General features: G+C 36.9%; 1 long non-coding RNA gene across 1 annotated transcript in view; it reads right to left on the reverse strand.

Annotated features, from left to right (window-relative positions):
* LOC134543348 (uncharacterized) overlaps positions 1 to 19,127 on the reverse strand; it is a 272,081-nt gene that overhangs the window by 122,720 nt on the left and 130,234 nt on the right. The gene's annotated exons all lie outside the window — the stretch shown is intronic.

Below are 19,127 nucleotides of genomic sequence, written 5' to 3' on the forward strand. Positions count from 1 at the left end.
TGTCGAGATAATATTGAGTATTTCTTTCGAAAATTACCGCATATTTCTTTTTAAATTGATTTTTCATTCAAACATAAGTTTGTTAAACCAAGGAAAGGATGATCGAATATTCAACAATTTGACTTTATTTTGCTATATTATGCTTATTATGTGCGTAGTTAATATTGGAGAGCTATGTATTCAGGGAATCGTTTACAAATAACTTCAACTGTTGGAGGTATTATGTCAACACAAAGCATGAATTCTCGGTTAAGAATCCTAACGCAGTATTACTGTGAACACTATTTTGAAGTGATTCAGTTGTTCTCATGTAAATGAAAAAATTTGCAAATATATGTAATCTTAAATGAATATGGCTGTTCCATTAACAAAAAAATTACAATGTACCGACCTTACTTATTGCTGTCCCTATGCCGTATACTTATCTCAGTTATTCTACAGTTGCAAAGGGCACTGGGGTTGAATCCAGGGAAAATCTACGTTCGTGAGTTTTTTTTTCCTGCATTCTACTTGGGTTACAAATGCGAGCGTAGACCGTCGGTAAAAAAAAATTTCAAAACAGCCACAGCAAAAAAAAAAGTGACACGATAAAGTAAATGTGTCTCATGGCATAGTAGCAGCAGAAAAAAACTAGGCTCGGTTATGCACAAATAAGTTATACTTTTTTTTTTGTCGGACCACGTTTAGAGAAACGCGAAGGACCACGAACACTTCTGAGGGCCCGAAGATCTCTCGCCAACATGTTCCGTCCTCAGTAATTCAGTTGGGGTGTGGTCTGTTTGCACTCTAGCGGCCCCGTGCTCGAGGTTGTAAACCTGGGACTTCCCTAGCACCATAAGTTATTTGTTCGTTAATAGTTACTCTGACAGTTACTTGACGTTCCCGGAGGCGACGCGACGATGCGTCGTTCCCTCGCGCGTCCCGGCGACAGGCGTCGACGTGGCCCAGGGACGGACCCGAGGAAGATGCTGAAAGTCGACGAGGAAGGAAGGGCACAACTTACACGCGCGACCTCCGGCGGTCCCTCTCAGGAGGACCTGCGACCGAGGAGGAAGTTCGGCCGGACCATCCGAGACGCGACGCCCCCCTGGTGTGGGGACAGTCCGAGGCGGATGGAGCGTCCCGGCGCGCGGTTGGTTTTGGGCGGAGAGAGGGTTTATCTCGCACTCACTCACACACACACTCTCTCTCTCTCTCTGGCTCGACGCCGCGACTCCCCTGGCGGCCTGGAGACCTGCCCGAACGCTACTGAGCGCCGCCGCCGCTGCGCGCGTGTAACCAGCCAGCCTCCCGCTCTCCCTCCGGACCCCCGCGTCCCGTCTATCGATTTTACACTCCGAGGGCAGCGGTACTAGTCTTTCCCCAAACATCCACCGCCAGGGGAGAGAGGCCCCCTCCCCGGCCGACCCTTACGCGCGCATGTGGCAGCAAGGACGGTTCGCTTCCACCCGGGTCTCGCCGGACGCACTTGGGAACGGACACAGGACAGCTCCGAGATTTGTTTGTGTTTGGAAACCAGTCGCCAAGAAACAGTTTGTAATCCTACAAGAATGATGTCTATTTTTACGACAACTATCTATGGAATACTTTCTTTTTCAGATAATACTGAGTATTTATTACGTAATTTTATAATTTAATTGATGTATCACTGAAGGATTGTTTTTTTTTTCTAAAAAAAAAAAATCACGGAGAAGCTGATCGAATATTCAACAGTTTATTTAATCTGGTTTTTATCCTGCTCATTATGCGCGCAGCTGATAATGGAAAGATATTCAGGGAACGGCTTAAAAAATAACTTTTTCCTATGGAAAGAACGTATCGCTGTTGCGAGAACATATCCTTGCGTCGTGATCGTAACTCTGCGCCGTAACCCCTGCGACCAGATCGTTTCCGGCGATGATATAATATCCCTGCGGCGAGATTGTGTCCTACTGAGAGCTACGTCTTTTTTTCGTAAATGTGCTTCCAAATGTGCTTTATTTTTTGAATGTGCTTCCATTTTTTTTTGAATTTGCTTCATTTTTTTTTCTATTGCCATCGACAAGACTGTAGTCAGGCCATGATTGATCTCGTTGTTCGTAGATGCCCGGTCTATACGCCAGACATTGATCATGGTCTGTTTAAAATGTTTGTCGCGTATCGGCGAATAGCACATCCTGGTTCGGAGACGCTTGGCCTATACGCCTAACATTGTACACGAACTGCTTAAACGTTTCGCCGAGTATCGACGAAAAAATATTATCTTGGCTTGTTACTGTGTGTGTTCCTCGCCACCTACCGGATGCACCAGGCTACCAACTGGATATGCCACTGACCACCTACTCTACATCCGTTCTTGACCACTGAATTGACGTGCCTAGCCACCGACTGGGCGTAAATTGCCACCGACTTGAGGTGTTAGCCTAAACAACTGACTGGTCGTTTGTGTCTGACCAACCTATCTAACATCCCTAGACAACCACTCTTGGATGGATCTCCACCTACTGGACATGCGTTCCTGGTCACTGGATAGACATGACAGGCCACCGACTGGCGTACCTTGCCAACTACTGGACGTGATAGCCTTTCAAACCGACTGGATGTCCGTGTCTGGCCAATCGACTGTATTGCATGGTCACCGACGGGTCGTTACCACAACGCCGAAATACCATAACGCCGAATGTCAAAATTGACCACAACGCCGACAGCTAGAAAACTGCTGTGTACCACAACGCCGAAATAACAACTGAATGAATTTGTGTGTGTTTCTTAAATGTACCTTAACGCCGAAATACCACAATCAAACCTAACCTTACCTAACCTAGCGTAATATAACCTAACCTAACTTTACCTAGCCTATCCTAGCCTAGCCTAACCTAACCTAGCCTAACCTAACCTAGTCTAACCTAACCTAGTCTAACCTAACCTAACCTTTGTGGCAGTCCTGCAATAACATTTTTCGGCGTTAGTGTATTTCGGCGTTATGGTGCGTCCCCAGCACCGACTTGACGTAGCTGGTTAATCTACACACATGTGGAAATGTGCTCCAAACACATGTTAAGGTATGCTCAGGACTCGCTTCGCCTTCTAAGAGGACTTTAAGACATCGAGCAATGTTATTACTTTGTTTCTTTTTGTACTGGTATAAATTCTGTAATTGATTTTTTTTTGTCGTTTTTCTCGAACCTGGCAATTTTTTGGTGATTTTTTTTTAAATTATATTTTATTGCATCTAGCAAGGATAGAACCAAGAACAGAATTCAATAGAATCAATTATTATTTCAATAGGTAAACTACTAATCTAAAAAATACAGATTACAGACTTAATCCGGAAACAAAACTTCTTGGCCCTCAGCGAATTCTTAAGTGCTTTTCGTAAACAGACCCCACTCGGATGTACTGAATAGTTTTCAAATCGCGTTGTTTTTCCTGAATGTCTGCGCACCGCATGTGTGCCCAGGCAGGCGGGGCCCTTAAACGAAGTTATAGAAAATTGAAACTCACAAACATATATTTATTAATAGTAAACCAAACCAATATCAGGCAATAAAATTTCTGTAAAAACATGGGAATAATATTTTATAAACACATATTCTGGGACAAGTGATATTATAGTTGAAAACACCTTTAACAGATTGGAAAAAAAAAAAATTAAAAGCTGAATTCAAGCCTAACCTTTGTGATGTCCAGGTTTTATTCGCATTTAACTTTGGGCGGGTTTTTTTCATTTATGTCAGCACAACTCAGCAAAATTGCATACAACGCGGTTCTGTGATATTTTTCAATTCAAGGAAACAGGACGATTTAACTAATGCCCTGCGAACAACGAAATGGCTGCTGATCGTGAGAAATAGAATGCCATTCCATTTTACAACTCAGTGAAAAAGGAGTAATATACAAAAATGCTCCACGATATCTAACAGATAAGCTTATTGTCAGCTTCAATTCCGTTCATCATCACAACACCAGAAATGAGAATTCGTTTCGGATACCCAAAATTCATACATCAATAATTTACAAGCACTCTTTCACCTACGCGGCAATTGAATTTTGGAATAATCTATCGGGAGAGTTAAAACATATTTCACTTGTCTCGTTCAGGAAAACAATATAGGTCTTTCCTACTGCGAAACCAGTTCAATTAAAGGCAACGTTAAATTTATGAACTGTACAGTTTTCATAAAATGTTTTTTTTTGTTTTGTTTTAATTTTTTGTATTAGTATGTGTTGTCACTCACCAAATGTAAACCGGTGAAGAGCATAATTGCAGTGATATTAAAATAAAATAAATAAAAATTTATTTTTGACTGAAAATAACTTGCCAATGTTTTAAAAGTTTTCAAATTGCCTGGAATTCTTTATTACTGCAATGTCTAATGTGCGCACCCAAGTTTGTATTCAAGTTAACGTGCACAAACACACTTTCGTGTTTAAAAAACAAAGTATTAAGACTTTCGTGAAAATAACCTTGTCAAAAATCAAATAAATTATTTTGTTATTTTTTTTTTGTTTACTTGTTATAGTTTTTTATGAGTCAAACTAGTAACTTTTTACATTTGTGGTTAAATGTTATTACAATATCTAACTGTATTCGCAGATAATTAATAAACTGTGGAAAATACAAAGAATTAACTAATTTCATAACATAGGTTTAACTAGAATTTTAACGAAAAAAATTTGGAACTATTTGTAAGTGTACATGTAAAAGCCAAACCTATCACATGTTTTGCCTTTATAATTATCTGGAAAATTTACAATTAGTTAGATCGATAGTGCGAAATGATTTTACGCTACGCTTTACAGTTAAAAGAAAATCACTGAAATATTAAAACTTAAGCCGTTGCACAGCCAATTAAAAATATGGAATTTGAGTTGCGAAAAATATTTAACAGTAAAATAATGTCAACTACAGAGAGAAAATATGTTGTGAATGAGTGAACTGTCATAACATATAGTTTATCAATTATTTCGACTACCAGAAATGTTTCTATAGACGTTCCAGTTCTCTTGCAATTTACTTTAAAATAATTACTTTCTCCGAACTATAATTTGCATGTCAGTGTATATGCACCTACATGCACGATATTCTTACCAAACTTTAGTTTCTCTGAGATTTTTACTAACAATTGTCTAAACAGCAATAAAAAAGAGCACATTTTAAGTGTTAAATTTTCTTGTTCCATTTCATTTTTTATAATTGTGTAGAGTTACTATGTAGCCTATACATACTTTGACCCCCAATATGTAATCTAAATTGTTAGGGTAATTAAACTAATTTTACATTATATAAATATTTTATTAATTCTGAATGTAGGCCTATATAGCATGTAAAGAAATGTTAACCATATTTATTAAGATTCTGTTTCCTTCAAATTCACTGGTATAAATTGTTTTGTTAGTGCTAGACCAATGTCTGTAACAATGTACTTCAAACATTTATTGCATTACACTTCGCACGCCACTTAATTTTATGAAAGTTGTAGGGGCAATAAAGCACCAACGTAAACGTATGAATACTCTCCAAAGGTTCATCACTTTATACAACGATCCAGAGAGGCTTTGGAGACACAATCCTAACACAGCTTCAAATCTTTTAAGGGTAAACATAATTGTGTGCCTTAGGAAATTACCTGCTGCTAACGAACGTAAGAGTTTCTGTCCCGTGTTTACGTGCAATTAACTTCATGTTGGCCACAAGAACACAGAGCGGTAATTGGCTGTCTCTTGTGGCTGGCTGGCCACTCAGCGGCCGAACTACCTCATGTTGCTCAGTCCAGCATTGGTGGATCCAGAAGGGGGGGGGGGGGGGAGGACAATAGCAGCATGCCACCCCCTAATTCCTTATCATAGTTTACCAAACTTACCTAGGTATTATTTTATTGAAGTGCTATAGATAACAGGACGTTTTGTTTTTTAACCACGAATAGCATGCAATAAATATTTCAATTCTAAATGTACTCAAATTGTATTCCCCCTGACATTCATTCTGGGTCCGCCTTTGCAGGCCAGTAGTCAACTTAAAATAAATGCTACCAAATCACTTATACTGGATAATATTTATCCACCCCCTCAAACAAATACAAGAACATATTCCTCTTCGAGAGCCTTGAAGACAAACTAGGAGAGGAGACGGGGGAGTCCTAGGACTAGGACTACCTACTGCGGGGGCATGGTAAATATAGCCCCTGTAAGGGGGAGGGGAGGGGACTGTTGTTGACAAACATATGGCATTTGGGTATTCAAACAAGTCTGGTGGCCGCCATATTGTTGATGTCCACCATTTTGTTCCCGAAGCTTGAAGGCCGGTAGCGCCAGTGGTACATACGTACGAAAGACCTGGCGGTGGCCGAGTTTCGATCCATGGAGATTGTGCCATTGTAATGTGGTGGCACTTGCTCAACTTATTTACTTATTATTATTGTCTTTTTTTTAATGGCGAACTGGTTTCCACACGTTTTCATTATTCAATATTGGTATTTGTTATTTTAATATGTCATTTAAATATTTAAAAGTTAATGCTGAACAAATTTCTAATTGTTTATAATAATTATAATTATGTGTAATTTAAATGTTTGAACACATCAAGTTTTTTTTTATTGTGTCAATGTATTTTTAAATCTATTATGAATAATGTGTTTACAATTTAACTATTTTAGCAAATATGTGAAGGTATATTTCAGGAATTATAAGTCAATATTTTTGTGATAGAATATATGGTCCAGTAATAATCGATTCTTATGTGGTTTCAAAAAGTACTCTCTACGAGTACCATGTTCAATGTTCTTCTTCGTCTTGCCGTTACCGAGCACGAACGGCCCTTTCCAGCACATTGACGCAATGTTTACTTAAGGCAAAATTCATTCTTGTGGGAGTTTGTGATTTTCAACATGCATCAAGCATCTTTAAACCGCACTAAGTGGTAAGTTTTGTAGTACTATTTATTAAGAATGTCTGGTAATGTTTGTAGCACCGGGCGTGTTAATATTCTTTACTTCTTGTGTGTTGAAGTGCGGTCCACGCTACCGGCCATGCGGTTTGCTTGATCCACCTTGTGCTGTGGTGATGAAGCCTGTCCTCAGCGGCCCTGAAGCAATGAAGTGACCGCACACACGTATCAGGAAAGCCGGCAGCTTTTTAATTTTATTTTTTTTGGCATGATTTACTAACCTTTTTACAACGTTACCCTAAGTGGAAAATTTTGTTTTGTGGACTAAATCTCATCGGACTTTTCGTCAACCATGTTTTTCTCTTTTTTTAATTAAATTGTTTGGACCAACGAAACAACGTTTTATCTAATTTATAATTGTTGAAACAACGAAACAGCCTAACGACTTGGACTAAAAATATGTTGATATATATATAAACAAAGAAAAATGTAATAAGTAATTTATAAAATAATCATGTAGTAGAAATTAATATTTTTTTTTGTTTTTAAAAGTTGTCTTTTAACAAGTATATGTGAAAAATTTTGCTAGCGGGGCCCCTAGTTAAAAGGAAAAAGAATATAAAATATAAGTATGTCCAAACAACTACTCTGTTAAAATATTAAAAACAAAAAAAAATTAATGATGAACGATATTCTACTTTTGATATTACGTATATGATCAAGGTGTAATAAAACGTAAATGATTTATTTATAATTTATTAGAAATAAATTGTTTATCTGAAATTCTTTTTTTTAATCATTAATTAATACCCCAATTGTATATTGTAAGTGTGCATGACCAGTCAGCCTTATTTACACTCAAACTAACCTCTTACATCAAAACACTTCATGAACCTTGGTCCACAAGCTTTCAGCATCCTCCTACCTCTATTCATAACCTAACTTAAAGTTGTAAAGGCAGGTAGAGAGTGGTGCAATATGTGAGTACGTTGAGATTAGAAAGCAGAGAGCTTAGCCACTAGGCTACGGGGTAAGTTTAAGAGTAAAGAAATAATTAAGAAATATAAGATTTCAAAGTATTGAGGCCGGTCCCATCTGGTCACAAATCCCCACTGCAAGCACAACTCTATTTACCAAGGTTTCGATACACAAGGTCAACTTGCTTGACCAGATGGGGCCTAATCTGCATATTAGAAAAAACATCTAAAAAGTAAAGATAACCTTAATGTCGAACACTTATGAAGGTGGCACACCGACAAAAAAAATGTACTCCATAAAAGCAGTCATATAAATATCTCTTAATACAAATACATACAAAAATAGATATACATCTCCTTGATTCAGATACAAGAAAAATGTCCCAAAAGCTCGAACTTTTTACGCCCTTATTCGCCAAAACTGGCGCCAGGTGCACCCAAACTAGCGACTCTACGTAACTGTCTGCTCGGGGCGAGTTATTTATAGCGGCGGAACGCAACGAGCGGATTTTCTCCGCTGGGGGGTATTCCCCCATTTCCCCAGGCGGGATCGCCGAGGATCTCAGGGTGCGGTGAGGCTGGAGAGGGGAAGAGAAGGATTGGGGTTGGATGAGGAAATGGGGGGTGGGGGGCGGAGGAGCCAAGCGCCACACTCAATTTGCACGCTAATCAGGTGGGGGGTAAACTAATTCCCCTACTCCTCCCCCTCCCCCCCTTCCGTCGCGAGATAACCCTGGGCCGGCACGGGATGGGGTCGAGGAATCCTGGCGAGGCACAAGACGTTGCGTGCTACTCTGCCTCGTGACGTCGTACCTGTCCAGCCTCGAGAGGGTGAAGACACGCTTACTGGCCACCCCCTGCCTCCCAAAAGTACCTTTCCCCTTCCCCCAAAAAGGTTTTCTAATATCAACTTACAATATTATATTTATCATCGACAGCTGACATTAAGGGGCCCGTCGAATCAGGGGCGTATCTGTGTCAGCGAGGCGGGATGGCTTAAGTGCGACGCTCGCCTGTGCTTGTAGCGCAGTATCGCCTCTAAAGAGCAAGGTTCTGAACTGGCGCGCAGTCTTCTCGTCGCGCACATGGCAACTATATGAAAATTTCAGCGGTAACGATAACATTAGATGTGTGAGAAATTAAAATAAAGAATCTGTACCGGATGTTTCGTGCCTAAATATTGTTCTGAAAAGACGCGTTTAAGAAATTTACGCTCTTCTAAAAATACAGTTTCAAAACTACACACGGAAACATAGCTACTCATCCAGCCTCAGCGTGTCCGTAAATGCTTTACGTAAACAGCAGTTTTCAATTCGCATTTTTTTTTTGCGGGACGCTGTGCACCGTATGTGTGCCCGGGCAGGCAGAGGCCTTAACACGCAACTACAACAGAATCCGTGACATCGGAGAAGGGTCCACCCGAGGTCAATGGCAGCTTTTTGATTGGCCTTCCACATATTAACAGGAAAATGGCTACTCGGCTACTAAACAAACTCAACGCAAACCAAAATGTTGGCATGAAAGCAGAAAGGAGAAAGATGTTGGTAAAAATAAAAGCACGTTACAAATAAACCTAATATTTTTTTTTTCAAATGACCCATACTATTAAATTTCAGTTACTCTTGGCATACAGAGAAAGTCTGAATTTGACCGACAAACTTGCAGGTTTACCACATAAAAATAAGTTAAAAACATATACGACATATAGTACACCGTATATACGACACAATAAACAGTTTTAAATTGCTGCCTAAAATCAGGGGCACTGATTGTTAAGCGATGTAATGACGCAAAATAAATGAATTTAGAAGAAAACATTGAACTAGTAATTAAATTAAAGCAACTGCAGACATAACTTAAAGCACTTGAACAATTAAAAAAACTATAGGTATATATTGTTACGAACGTGAGCAGGGCCGCGGCGCGCGCAGGTTCGGAGCTGGCTGGCGGCCCCGCACGGCCACTGACGTCACGCGGCCGCCGCAACGTGAGAGGGGCGCGGAAGACTACCATAATGTTAGTTTTCCGCTTGGCCTCTTCTAAAAAGGCGGAAAAGTACCATAACGGAAATCTGCCATACGTTCAAAGGACAAGACGGAATTCTGCCATATTTTCGTATACACTATATGGAAGGAGTGCCCTCGAAGTAGTGTATAGAATACTCGGTAGGTAGCGCTGTCAACCCTCTAGCTGTTTCTCAGGTTAACTTTAAAGCTTACAGATAACGCTTCAGACGGTGATAGTTGCAATTACAAATAACGTCCAGATCGCGGACGAGAAGAAAGAAATGTTTCCAAAAATGGTTTATAGGGAGCAGCACTGTATTCTTATAACGACGATTAAAAAAAAAATACATATGATAGTTTTCCATGCACGAAGGAGAATTCTGCCAAAATGAATGAGGAATGAGGAAAACGGCCTTACTCGTAATTGTAGATCTATATTTAATGAGTTCAAATCCAACGCAAATATTCAAAGGTTTTTTATGTAATCTTTTCATTTTTAAGGTGACATACACAAAAACCTCAGATATTAAAACTTTTAATATCCATATTAAATTTATTTAAAGTCTACAAAATGTGTTTTTAAGATGCTAAAATGCGAGGGAAATATTTTTGTGTAGTGTAGTTTGTTGGCACAGGGCAAGCAGCATAGGCGCTCTAGGGAAGACATAGGCTCGTACATGGAATGTTGGTGGGCTTTGCACATGCTTTCAGTATTTAAATTAGGAAATAAAAAAATGTTACTATACGTAGCATATTATTCTGCTTCTTTAAACCTGTCAGATCAAATTGAAATTCAGTTTTTCGTGCCTTACAACACTTATAAACGAATTATGACATATAAGCACATAGAATAACAACCACAAACACATTAACACAAGACATACACATCAATAACTTTACGACAAAACACGAAACAACACAACACACACAGATAAATAAAGACTGATTAGGTTCATATTAACTAATTGGTTATAATTGGTTACTTCGGTTTTCAAAAAAAATCTTAAACAGTAACTAAAATGGAGTATACAAAATAAATATGGAGATTATAAAAAGTTTTTTACCAGTGAATGTTTCTAGATTATTAAAAAAGAGTTATAATTTTTTATAAGTTTTATAGTTACTAATGGTTTTAAAACCGAGATACTGTGTCTGAAGCATCAAACATGGTAATAAAATGTTTATCACTGATTGAACGTCTAGTAAATAGAACATGCAAATTAAATTTATATAGGAATGTTGCATATTTAAAAGGGATTTAAAAGCCTGAAATTGTAAAAAAAATTTTCTGCATACTTTTAATTATATTACAATCAAAATTAGTTATTTATTTCCAAATTACGACACAATATTCTACTTCATAGCTAATCAATTTGAATAACAAAGTATACAATCAGGTATTGATGCAGAGAAAGTTATAAATTTAATAAAACCTAAGATCTTCAAGTGCAACTAATAGTAATATATACATGTTGGTGAAAAATAAAAACATGGCATCCACTATAACTCGAAGGTATTAAAAGTCGACACCACGTTTAATGTCATTTCTTACTATGTGGTAATTCTAATTAATTGAATTAGTTTTTTTACTAAATGTTATACAATAAATGCTATCGTAATTCTGAGACGTTTGTTAGCTTGAAAACCAGATCTGGACAGCTGAAATATCTTGCTGAATAGTTTCACTAACATATTTCCTTTTTTTTTTCCTTCAGCATCTTTACTTGATCAATTCCGATTACAGTTGGAATATAATTGATTAAATATTAAAGAGTAGTTGAGATAAACTACTACCTTGCGGAACACCTAATATCATGAAATTGAAAGAAATTTCATTTGCAATTTTGACTGCAAAGCGTCTATTTGTAAGATAATTAAAACATATATACTGTGTGTGTTAAAGACGATCTTCCTGATTGAAAACTACGTGGTTTTTCAGAAATAATATTTTTAGGAATAAAATTCATGTGCCTATAAATATTTGTTCGTCAAAAACGTCTATAATACTACATAACAGAGGTATTAATCAATAGCTTGTGACTAAAATTTAATTTAACTGAAAAATCGTTCAAACACAACTCACAGACTGATACACACTTAATTCAAATATTTTATGTACAAAAGCAAAAAAATTTTAAATGTTTGTTTGAGCTTTATTTATAATATGTTGGAATGATAATGCTACAGTTACTAAAAACTAAACCGCTACAATACTACAAAAAATATTTTTGCAAAACTCCGTTCCCCCGTAGAAACCCCCGGAATGGCCACCGCATGGGGAGCCCAAGAAAAGAAACGGGCTCCCCATTTGGAAGCCACCTGGAAGGTTTTTTTCTGTTCCACCCACCGATTCTTTGGTAGCCTGACTTGTTTCAAGGGATTGTGTTCATACCAGAGAAAATGCCACCATTTAGTCTGGGCAATCCGCCTTGGAGGAGCCGGGGCGCGAACCCGGGTCCTACAAGTCACAAGGCAGGCGCTCTACCCTAGAACCAGAGTGGTAGAGCGGATACTTACAGTTTTCTTAACACTGACATGACGTTATTCCACGAGTTTACTGTAGTTTTGTGTGTCAATGACACGTGCAGTTTGTGTAGTAACATCTAAGCTTAGTAACGAATAAATTTATGTATTCTTATGTTGTTCGTTCAGCATGAATTGTGTATTATCATAACAATGCAATATAATTTGTATAACTAGTCTGGCAAATTATTAGTTGATTTTCCGCAAACAAACTTACAGTCCCGCTGTAAAACAATTGAATCGGTCATTTGAGAAACGTCATGAGTCCATTTTTATGGAAAATGAGTTATGACAAACAAAGTAAACAGAATGCAAAGGCCGAGCATTCCAGCAAGAAACGGCATGAGTCCATGATATATCCTCGGTGCTAGGCGCAATAGAATTATTTTGTGAATTGAGAAACGTCACAAGTCCTGGACTTGTGACATTCTCTTCTGAACGAAAAGTCCTTGACTTGTGACGTTTCTCCTCTGAAAACCATAGATTGCCACTGGCCATCCACCCCAATCTTGCCTGAGCATTAACTCGGAAAATACAGCAATGATGAAAGATCCATTACACCACTCCCCCTAAAAATATACTAATTCATCCATTAGGCCCAGAATATACATATTTGGACCCAGTCAAAAATCCAATCCACATCAAGAAGCTTGAAGATATCACAAAACTCATCAAATACATCCCTAATGAACATTCAGGTTTTTATCAAGAAATTTTGGAATGGCCAACAGCAACAGGAGCAACAGACGATGCGTGAAATGATAAACTTACAAGCTAAAAAAAGAGAACTAAAAATGACTCCGTATGTATTTCAAAAGTAAAACATGGAAACGTATTTTTCATGTTAAAATAATGTCAGTATAATAATACAAGGTTTTTTACGTCCTAAAATTATGTCCGTATAATAATACAAGACCTTTTTTGTGTTTATGTTATTAAAGTTAGTATTTTCAGGGTGTAATGTCATCCAAAACATTATCTCAGCTTCATAATAAGATGTTCATTTGAGAAACGTCATCAGTCCATTAACTTTATTTATTCTTAAATAAATATATAATACCTTTTTTAAGGACGTTACGGTATTAAAACACAGCTAATATGTTTATTCAACTTAAAAAGCAAGCTGTATATTTTTAATTTAAGTCTTTAAGAAACTAGAAGGTTTTTCTTGATTATCTCAATACTAGTTTTTTGGACTCATGACGTTTCTCAAATGACCGATTCAATTATATAGAACTATTTACGAGTAAAAAAAAATATGTAAAGAGCTTGCACTGTCGATGGTAAAGTTATTTTAAAATAAATGTTAGATATTAAAAGAGCGTGTTTAGTTAAAATATGTGTGTGCTTACAAGCATGAAGTAATTGTATAACATTTTATTTATTTGGTTTTAAAGCCACAGAAAATTTAACCTTGTTATTTCACTTTTGGCTTTTATTTTTTAGTTTTACCGTGCTTGATATGCGCAGCTAATACTTGAAAGATATTCATACAACTGTTTGCAAATAGGAATTTTCAGAATCTTAAATTAAGTACTAAATCAATGATAGTGTTGGAGATGTCAAATTAAAAGATACATTTTATACTGACATCGCCGGAGTTTTAGGTAATAATAGTACTGACCTTAAATCGATCAGTTTCTGAAGACTAAGAATTACTTGACACTTGTTTGGTTAGATTTGCTCACTTATGGAGAAATATTCACATTATTTGAATACAACTATATTTTATTGGAACTTACAGTACTCCTGAGTACAGAATTCTTGGTTATAGCATACCTCAGGGTTAAGCAGGAGCATAAATGTTTTATTTCATACAATGAAACCCTCAGAAACTTAATTAAATCATCGGGATTATTAAAAATAAACTTCTTTGAGTACACAACTACAGAAAGTTTTTATTTAATATTTGTGCACATCGCAGTGACATCGCTATTTAATTATTTGTATTTTTAATTTTTAATTTTGTAGTTTTAATTTAGATTAGAAAAAATTCTGTTCAGTGTAGCTCACGATTCAGACGTGATAGCGCGGTGATTCGTGTGTTTGTATATAGAGAACCGACAACACTGGGCAATACAGATTGTACGTTCACCAAAAAACATTAATTTTGATATTATGCCTTCGGTTATCATATCACAGGTCAATGTTAAACATTTTCGTCGAATATTAATTGAAATAAATAGTAAGCTACCAATTAGTGTCTGTTTTGAATAAAAATATTTAGTACGTAGACAATGTCTCGTTTTTATTACTTTACCTATTACACTAAAAGCGAATCGCTGACATAGAAGTTTTACGTGAAACCAACGGCCGTGACTCTCGATACAGCCCCACCGATGTTTTATAGAAAACTAGCTGACCTGGCAGACTTCGTACTGCCTAATTAAATTGCAATAAAGTCCTGTCAAAATGATTTGTAATGTGACATTTTTTTGTTCCTACATATTTTATAGTCGGGGAAAAAAAATTCTCCTGAACAGAACCGTCATCCTGGTGATAGGGTGTTGTGAATAAGAAATATAATTAAATAAAAAATATAAATAAAAAGATAAATAATAAATAAGTAATCTCTTTATTGTTAATCATGTGAAACATAATAATTTTTTTTTTCATTATAGTGCATGATTAGATCGGTAATTAGCTTGGTTTGTAGCATTTCGGGTTCTTCTACCTAAATTGATTCGTCTAATAGGAGGCATATCTATATTATAGATTATTTTGTCACATGCAATAATTAGCGATCATAGGTAAATAAACACTGCACTAAACACTATATAGGTAAGAATTTGTTTCGTGTATAAGTTGACAAAAGCAAACTCATTAGGGTAGGTAAACTAAAATCCAAGAAAAAAAAACACTGACATTGACAGTTTGTTGTTGTTTCAACTTTTTTTTTTAATTTGATATGACTTGGAGTCAAAACCTTCAAGCCGTATTTAAAATAGGGAAATGAAATAATAAAAAATTAAACTTATGAAATACTTTTGGTAACGCTGGTTTTGTTTGACTGATGTAATGACTTGAAAACTGATGCATGTTAAAGTAAAACAAATGAAATAATATCGCGAAGCAGACCAAATTGAACTATTCGATTTCGGTTTATTTTTGTTTTTGTTTATCTGTGCTCCAACGCACACTGTTTTGATAGATATGATTGAACTTTGTACAGAGGTAATAAAGTGCAAATTGAATCTTTGACGTTAGGAACATACCTACATTGTTTAAACAACAATGAGTGCTCGTTTTAGTTAGAAAACGTTTGTATGGGAAAAAGAAAAGGGCTGGTTTTAGGGTTTTTCCGGCAATTATTCGAATTTTTCTCGCCATAAAAACCATCTTTGAACTTGAACGAACATTAAAAAAAAAATTGGCCAAATTGGTCCAGGCGTTGTTGAGTTATGCGCTTACCAACACTTTTTGCGATTCATTTTGATATTATAGATGGTAGGATGGTCCTTACTATAGGTCATAGCCAATTACTTTTATATTGTCTCTCTACTGTGGCGTTTTTTTTTTCTCGTCTGCATTGACCTCGCTATTAATATGTTTAAGGACAAGCAAGCATTTCCGAATAAGAAAAATAATATCGGAAATAGGCTATTCTCCTGGTAAACAAATATAAAATTGATTTCATGTATTTCATAAATTAATATTCTGAAATTATTTAGTTGTCATTGACGCAGTTGAAATATAGGCCTAATGTCACAACTACTTAATCAATAAAACTTAAACCGCAAACCTGAATCGCTCTCACTATTCCGTATTCACATTTGTGATTGTTTTTATCTATTCTTAATGGCAAATGCTTTTCTTTACAGCTATATGTTAAAATACTTTTCTAATGGTTTTCACAGCACATGCTAAAATCATAATGCTGGAATCACAATACCCTGTAACAACCCCAAGATGACAAAAACAACACCACAGCCATTAAGAAGTAAGGTCGTAGTGAAGTCAGCCCACGAAAAGTGAACCCCAACAGCCCATCAGAAACATAATGTGGGTATTATTAAATATGTAGTAACAAAAACATTTTTTGTGAAAACATTCATGCTTAAGTTTATTTTATCGTTCTTTTGATAGACATAGCGTAAAATAAACTCAATTGAATTGTGACCTCAGTACTATAGATGACTATACACCTGATGGTGATAATCCGTCGTGGAATTTTAAACATATTATATAAATCATGCAATATTTTACTTATTTAACCGTCGGTTGTCAGGTTTTAGACGTGGTGAATTACAGAAATAGAATGCATTCATCACACTTCATCAACCTTTAACAATTGTCAACCTTCAAAAACCACATTATTCCTCTGAGTCACCAAAATTTATGGGGAATAATGGTGTATTTATTTACATTAAATAATAATACTTCAGAGTCAAGATTTTCAGTCTTCGTAGGACTTCTTTCAATTAGACGTTACACGGACTTTTTATGTTTAATCATAAATAGTTTATTTATTAATTTAAAAAAAAAACTACCGGTTCAAAGGCGTGTACCAGTGTTGGGAAGAAATTTAGATCATATTCCTTGTATGTTTTCTGATGAACCTGCAATCTAAGTTTATCGTTCAAACTAGACTCACACTCACAGCGATTAACTGGAGTGATTTTCGGAAACCATTGAAAAACTAAATAAATTTAAAATCGAACTGCAAATCAGTTTAAATAGTTACATCGTAAATAGCGGAATCTGTCGCTACAGAAGCACGCGCATGTATCAGTGCAGTGATTCTCGCTGAATTCACTGTAAAAAAAAGGAAATGATTCATACAGAAGTACTCTCTGAACTGAAATTCAAGTGGGAGCTTGTTAGAAATTTTGGTGGAAAGCATTGCAATTATTTGACATCGCACAACCCCCGTTATAGAGCGCAGAGCCAGAGATGTGTTTAAGGGTTTTCAAACGAGTTTAAGATTATCGCGGATGCACTATGAGAAAGATATATTTTTTTCACCCCCCCCCCCCCCCCCAAAAAAAAAATATCCTTCTTCCTATTGGCGCGTTAGTGACGATCGTTTGCCACCTTGTCGCTGTCCCCGGCCGTTTTCCCGACCCTCAGCCCGTCGAGCTATTAACCACCCCTGGCGCAGCCGCAGAATAGCACCCCGCTAAATGGCTGTTATCGCGTTATGCCACCCCCGCCCCACCGCAACCGCCATTCTATCTCTCTCTCTTCCCCCCCCCTCCTTTTCCTAAATCATCTCTTACAACACTGGCTCCAGCGACGCCAACAACACGGTCCAGCTGTCCTCATATCTCTCACGTTGCTTGTGACGTCAGGGTGCCTGGTGGAGGGGATAAGAGGACGGCTCTTCACACAGGATCGGAAGTGTGTGGAGGGGAGGAGGCTGTTCAGCGGGCGACGTGTATCTGCGAGGGAAGGGGCGGGGTCGACATGGAGTCCCGCGAACACACACTGCCTGTTACGTGAGAAGGGATTGCGAAGGTTATGGTTTTTTTTTTTTACTATGAATGCATGATAGACGCCATGCTTTCGACAGCCGAGGATTGGGCTCACGTATGACGGTACCTGCCTGGCACCGGTGGGTACGTTTGATCCAGTTTAAGGTAACAGTGCCTACTTACAGATATGGCTATATTTACTTCGTTAGTCTTTGCAGAAACGCAGTCTGGTATAAGAGTTTCAGAAATAATATGTATTCCCTTTGTGAAGAATTGTATGACACTAAATATATTGTCTATGGCAGATGCCATATTTTTATTTTTCATTTTGCCAGCTCTATTAACTTGAATATGTAAATTGTGCAAGTAGTTGAGAATGTCTGCTGTTACAAGGATTTATATTAATTATCTAATTTATGATTAGCAAAATCATGACTTGGATGCTAATATCAGTTGAACGGATTGTGGACGAGATGAACATGAAATACAGATAAGTATGCTTCACAATTATAATATTTTATTTCAGTAGTTCGATCATACAAAATACCTTGGTTGAAGTGAATTTGCCGAAGTGTAGTATATACATATATATACACGTATAAAGGATATTCTCAATTATATGTTTATTTCTGTAATAAATACGGACGTTTTGCATCCGTCAGATTAGCAAAGGTCTGTTGATAAATGTTCAAGAATCATTTCAACCTGTATTATAACTCAGAAGTCATGACGATGTTCTCATGCTGGATTGAGAAAGAACTAGGGAAGTAGCCAATATGAAGAAAAAACTAATCTAATTCATGATCTAAATATACATTCCACAGTATATGCAATTTACCGCTAAAACGTTATGTGGAATAATATATTACATTTACAATATATTATTACATGAATATGTCAGTGGTCATATTGTGATCGTAGTGCTAGTATAGTTACTCAGTTGCAATAGTTGATCTGTAAATGTATAGTTTCACTGGATTTTTTATTTACGATATTATATTAATCTCTTGAGCACATAGAATCATCATCATATTGCAAGTAGTAGGAATCCAATTACACAAACTATTATATTGGTGAAATTTGTACATTTCCATATCACATAATAACAAATTAACATATAAAGAAGTAGTAAATTAGGGAACAGACAAGGAAAGAGTCGAGGGACACACACACCAGGTTTAAATCTAGGAGGTTGATCCACGGGTACCACCCACATAACATAAAATAACATTGTTTACTTGCAGGTGTCATTAAATTGAAAACGTGATTGCCGTAGCGAAGCATTCGTGAGGATGGAATATTTAAAAAAAAATGTGGGGAGGAGGGGATAATCCCAGACGCG

This window comes from Bacillus rossius (genome assembly GCF_032445375.1).
Source record: "Bacillus rossius redtenbacheri isolate Brsri chromosome 9 unlocalized genomic scaffold, Brsri_v3 Brsri_v3_scf9_2, whole genome shotgun sequence".
NCBI lineage: Eukaryota > Metazoa > Arthropoda > Insecta > Phasmatodea > Bacillidae > Bacillus > Bacillus rossius.